The sequence below is a fragment of the Meleagris gallopavo genome, chromosome Z (genome assembly GCF_000146605.3).
Source record: "Meleagris gallopavo isolate NT-WF06-2002-E0010 breed Aviagen turkey brand Nicholas breeding stock chromosome Z, Turkey_5.1, whole genome shotgun sequence".
NCBI classification, from domain to species: domain Eukaryota; kingdom Metazoa; phylum Chordata; class Aves; order Galliformes; family Phasianidae; genus Meleagris; species Meleagris gallopavo.
The window spans coordinates 64,998,820-65,004,462 of record NC_015041.2 but is presented as its reverse complement, the minus strand read 5'-3'; the positions used below and the strand labels follow the sequence as shown (position 1 = coordinate 65,004,462).

The 5,643-nt window shown below is 42.3% G+C and overlaps 1 protein-coding gene across 5 annotated transcripts in view; it reads right to left on the bottom strand.

The window, feature by feature from the left end:
- Positions 1 to 5,643, bottom strand: part of SEMA6A (semaphorin 6A) — a 110,899-nt gene that overhangs the window by 95,723 nt on the left and 9,533 nt on the right. Inside the window, exon 1 of one of the 5 annotated variants that reach the window (XM_010726210.3) lies at positions 5,389 to 5,620. The exons of the other annotated variants lie outside the window; for them this stretch is intronic. The gene's annotated coding sequence lies outside the window, so the exon portion shown is untranslated. Of the gene's footprint in view, positions 1 to 5,388; positions 5,621 to 5,643 lie in introns of those variants that run through there. 5 annotated transcript variants of the gene reach the window in all.

Below are 5,643 nucleotides of genomic sequence, written 5' to 3'. Positions count from 1 at the left end.
TAGGGGGGAGGGTCTTGAGGAGGCACAGCTGTTGCAAATCAAATTTATTTTAAAGATAATCTGAAACAGCATGTTTGTGAAAGTTCACAATCACAGCAGAATTAAATCATTTTTACAAAGCATTTATTTGAAGAAGTTCTGTACACAAACTCTGGATATGGCAGAGAGTATTCTCCCTCATGGTTGAGGTTTGGTTTCATTCCTAGAAACAGCTATAAAAAAATTCTGCTCACTTGCACCAGGGTGCATTATTTATGCTCGGTTTTAGTTTTAAGACCTGTGACAAATACCAGATCGCTCACGTCCACCACAAGGTAGGCAGGCAGCCATGCAGACTGCCCTGCTACTGCTGGCACACAGCACTCCTGGCTGGCTCCAGAGGCGTTACTGCTGCAGTCTTCCAGGACCTGGGCTGGAGAACAGGCTTTGGGCTCTACACTCATCTGGGCATGTCAGGGATTGCAGTGTTGTGCCTTGAAGTCATGATGCTGGCCACGATGCCCTTACCTCACCACCAAGCACAACCCCATGCTTGTCATCTGCCATAAGACAAGCCCTGCTCACTGCAGCAAGAGGCTCAGGTCCACCAGAGATAGCAAACAGTGCTTGGAACCTGCTGCCTGCAGCTTCAAAACATAGGATATGTTTTTAAAAAAGGCATAACACATCAAAACGTCACTTTTACGGAGTTTAACCTTTGTGCTGACCTAGGCTTCTGCCTCCCCACTGAGGCTGCTGACTGTTTTCCCTAACAGTGCCAGGTGCAGCACTTTTTTTTTAAAGAAGTTTTATTAGTTCAGTGGAAACTGGATGGAAGCCATAAACTTGTTTCACACAGCTGACCAGCCAGCTGCACAGGGTGATGCCAATGCCCTTCCCACAAGGCTGCTGCTGCCTAACCTCAACACTGGCCCAGCAGCAAGAAAACCACACAGCCCTTCAGATACTCTCCTCAAAACATACATATTACAAAGCCTCCTTCTACCTCTTTACTAATTATAATTGCTGTGTACCAGTCTGTGCCTCACAGAGGTGCCCATCACTAGAGAGGCTTGGCAATGATGCAAACCCTTTTTCTTTTCTCTACCACCAGTCTGAGAGAGAAGTCAAAGGAATCATAAGATTTTCCAGTGCAAGGAATGGGCATGGGGACACAGGAGAGTCCCCTCTTGGCTTTATCCCCATCGCCTACCAAACTTTACATGAAAGAACAAGAAATTGGGCAGAGAGACAAACAACGTCCCTTTCATCTCTGCTGTGCCATCCACTTTTCTTCAGTCTTAGCTTTGTATGTACTCTTATCACAAAGGAATCACTCCACTGCAAACTGCTGGTCTGTCATGAAGGAAAGCATTTCCACCCTTCTCCTTTACTTCGCCACCCCTATCCTGCAACTGTTCCCTTGGACTCTCAGTTTCCAGAAACCTCTTCCTTCATTAAAATATTTTGAGTGAAGCTTGAGCCCAAAAAATATGGTCAAGATAGCAATACCTCGACCACCTTTGCTGTTTTGCTATGGAAGAAAGAAAGAAATCCATTTTCTGGAAATTATTCATAGCTTTCTTGCAGTTTTTTTTCCCACAAGCTTTCAGAGCAGGCATTAACCTGACATACAAACTTTTCCAAGCATTATTAACACTTCAAAGACACCACAAATATTGATGCGGATAAATTCTGTATTATTTATTCTCCTCCAACATATCCTTCAGCAGGATAACACAGCTTCCCATCCTTTAACCTGCTGAGTTAATGCAGAGAATAGCAGTGAGTTCTAGCAGATTTAATTTAAAGTGATAAAATGTAAGGATTTTCCTACAGGTCAGGGAAACATCTTGTCCTTAGTTTTCCATTTAGTCTTACTTGATCAAAAAAATGTTTAATATTTTTGTATCTTAAACTATAATACAAAGGTATGAAGAGGTCAAAGTAGAGAATGATAGTAGTGCCTTTAAGATGCCCTATTGCTTTTTAAGCCACAGCCAAACTCAGTGTCTGTGTTTCACATCCACTGATATCAGTGGAAGTACTGCATATGCTCCCAGGAAATCACAGGTTCTAGCACAAGTGTGCTACATTTTGTGGAGTGTCCCATCTCTTTCTTAAAAAGTAATGCCTAGTTAGAATTAATCCCCTTGTCACTCAGTGGCTCCTCTGTTTCTTCTGAACACCACAGTTACAGAAACCACCTTTTCTTATTCTCTGAATTTGTGCGCCCTTCTCACCTTGTCCTGGTCCCATGGAAAACCCAGTGTCCCTTCCATTCTCCCTATTTCCCAAGCTATCCAGTGTCTATTGAGATGAGCTTAGGACAGATGCCAACAAAGTCCATGGTGCATAGTGGGGAAAAAAAACTTGTTGCTTTCAGTCTTCTTAAAGAAGTGAGACCTAGTCAGATGAGACCAAATAGCCGGGAGCCTTCTTTATGCACACATTCCCTTTTTTTCCTATACACAACGCCAGTTGCTTGACAACAGCTTTCGACCCAAAGTTTTGTCTGAAATGATTGCAGGTTTCCAGATCTATTACTGAAACACAGATTGAAGACAAGAAGAGGTGTGAACATGGCTCAGAAGCAAGAAGTTTTCTCTAAATCATCTGTCCATGGAGCAATTGTAACATGTAGATGCTAATACAACACCTTTCCTAGCTGATCTTCCACCATGGGCAACCCAATTCTGCAATTGCTGGAGCAGTGCCCAGGAGACTGTATCAGGCAAAGCAGATTCAGTAGAGGCACGAGGATAAAGACAGAAGGCAAGTCAACAGCCCCCAAATCGGCATGAGCGTAGGCAACTCGACAGTCAGCTGCACCCTTCTGCTGATTTCTATGTACGTGTAGATCTCCAGAGACCAGCAGGAGTGGGAGCAGAATTACTTCAAAACACGCAGGACTCCCTCTGTGGATGTTCTGCTTCGAAGTCGAACAAAACAAAGCAAAGCAAAACAAAAAAATACTCATTCCCTCCAAGTTCTGATTGTTAAGACTTGAGCGCTTGGGATTGAGTCCAAAATGACAGAAGTCAGTGCAAGATGGCTAGAAATCCCTTCTGCAGTGTGCATTCTACCTGCTCTGGATCCACAATATGACAGTTTTTTAAGAAGATGAAGGCTGAAAGATGCAGCATCTCAGCAATACATAAATGAAAGGGCTTGAAGCAGGCACTGCACTCACATTGGACTCACCTGAGCTAAATTCCAAATGTACATCTTCTCTCAAGAAGTAAAAAAATTGATTGGAAAGTTTAAATAGCCTTAGGTAAGTTTGGTCCACATATTTCTATCTGATTCCTAAAAATAAAGAATTACATGAATTACTGCTTCTTCTGAACACTGGCACAGCATGAAGTTGCTGCAGTTTGCTCTTCATCTTGCAAAGACTTTTTATATATTTCTAAGTTCTGGAGGCTCTTTAAACATGAGAGTTTATAAAGACACTTTTAAACAGCATAAAATATACTTCACACGAGTAAGGGGAAGTGCAAGGACTACTGCCAGAAACTATTTAACAGCTTGGAGCAAATTCTATCCTCTTGTTTGAGCAGGAGAAAGAAAAAATACAGCTTGAAGGAGAGGAAATATCTTTCTATCTTTCTTTCTCTAAAAAATATAGCTAGTCTGTCTTAGCACGATCTGTGGCTGTTAAAAAGCCAAGCAGGAGGAGGACAAGGTAGACCAGGTGAATGTTAAGCTGGGACAATGTTTTGCTAATATTCTCAGTCACGGTTTCTGCTCAGCACAAATTGTATTATTTTACATTCAACTGGTTGCACTTGTAGAGTTTGATTCTCTTAGCAGTCCTGTAGATCTGACCAGAACTGTGCAACCACTGAAACTAAATATGAATTTATGTTCTGTAAAAGCAGGGCTAAGGCATGAAAAACATGACAGAACCTTGTTAGCAACTCTTTGTGTAGGCAGCGTGCCTTTCTTTAATCAAATGCATCGTGGCTCTTACCCACTGATGTGAAATGACTCCTAGGGCTTTCCTCTGCACCAGTTTGAGTAACCCACTTTCAAACACCTCTGTGTCTGCATAAGAAAGCTGAAAGCTATACAGCTTCTTATGTAAACAGCAAGACAGCATACGCACAAAAAAAACAGTGCCTTTGAAGAGTGTGGCTTGTGTCCATCATTTCCTGTTATTGCTCAATGTTTTTCACTACGCCACTCATCATCTGGATGCCTGAAGTGTCTGCACTGAGATTTTAAAACACAAGAGGGCAGGGTACATGCAAAGGAAAAAGCACAGTGTAGCCTCCTATTCGTTTTCACAATGAAACAGCCCAGCTGAACAAGCTGCAAGAAAGCTTTAAAAGACAAGCATTGCCCTCTTTCAGCATAAAAGCATGCGACCAAGCCCCAGGTTCTGTTTCTTCAGACTGCATGCAATTAGTCTTTGCCCCTGGATTTAGAAACAGTGTTAAAAGTTGAAAGGCCTTTTTCTCTCGAAAACTGGAGCAATTTCTAAGGCCGCTGCGCAACAGCAAGGACAGTTTTTCAATATTTCAAGCATATAATCTAAGGAAAACACGGCTAAGTAAATGCCACATGCTGCAATCCTTAAGACCCATCCCTCTTTGCGTAAATGGATTTTTGTTCGATCTTACACAAGACCATATTATTTTACATGCAGACAGTTGTTACAGCAGGCTAACACAAGCAGTTGTCTGGGAAGCACAGCTGTGGAGCAGCAGGACAGCCTGGCGACCGCGAGGCTCTCTGCTTCTGAAAAAACTCCAGCAGCAGATTCTATAAAGCTACAACATAGGTGCCATTACACAGCAGAACAACACCTTATTGATATTTTGATATTAACATGAACATGAGTCCACTTCTCCCCACCCAAGATTTTAAACTTCAGAAATTAACAGCAGCTGCTGAAGTCAGCAGGAGTTGTGCCACTATTAGGATGAGTTAGAGCACAGCCTTTCTAGACAAGCTCCGTGCCTAGTGAAATAAATACAGACAGTGTCTGAAGCAAAACTGTACCCTCGTTCTCCTGTGTGATGCAGACAGGTCAAAAGTTTTGTCCTGCTAAAACATATTTTTGTGCCTCGGCCCAACCTCTCTACGCTTTCTTACATAAGTAGTGCAATTGGTTCTGATGACAAACGTAAAGCTTACAGCAGGAATCTAAATATTCAGGCTTTAGGAGCATGGCACAAAGGAGGAAATCAGGATTAGTCCTCCCAACAAAACCACAGAGGTGTTTTTTTAGAACGTAGATTCTAAAAAAGTTTTTCAAGATCTTTCACTGTGACAACAGTGGATACATTCATCTGTTTTAAATGAAGCTTGATTGCTGAACTTCTATGGGAGAAAAGGATCTAAAGAACTGATTTGCTATTGAAGGTAAATGAATGCAAGCATTCTTACAGACCTCATTACCTCTCACTCTGACATTAAACAGCCCACATCTTCCATCCTTCTGCGCTCCACCAGCACTTATTGCAGCAATGTGTTACCAGAAGGGCCAGGCTGAGCTGCTTCTCTCACACGGAGCACTGGAGGTGGGAGTGAATGGTGATTTTGGCAGATGATGTCACCTCCAGGATATTGGCTACAGGAGAGAACTTAAGATATCAACACAGATATGCAACTAATGAAAACAGTCAGTTTCAACATCCAAAAAAAAAAATAACC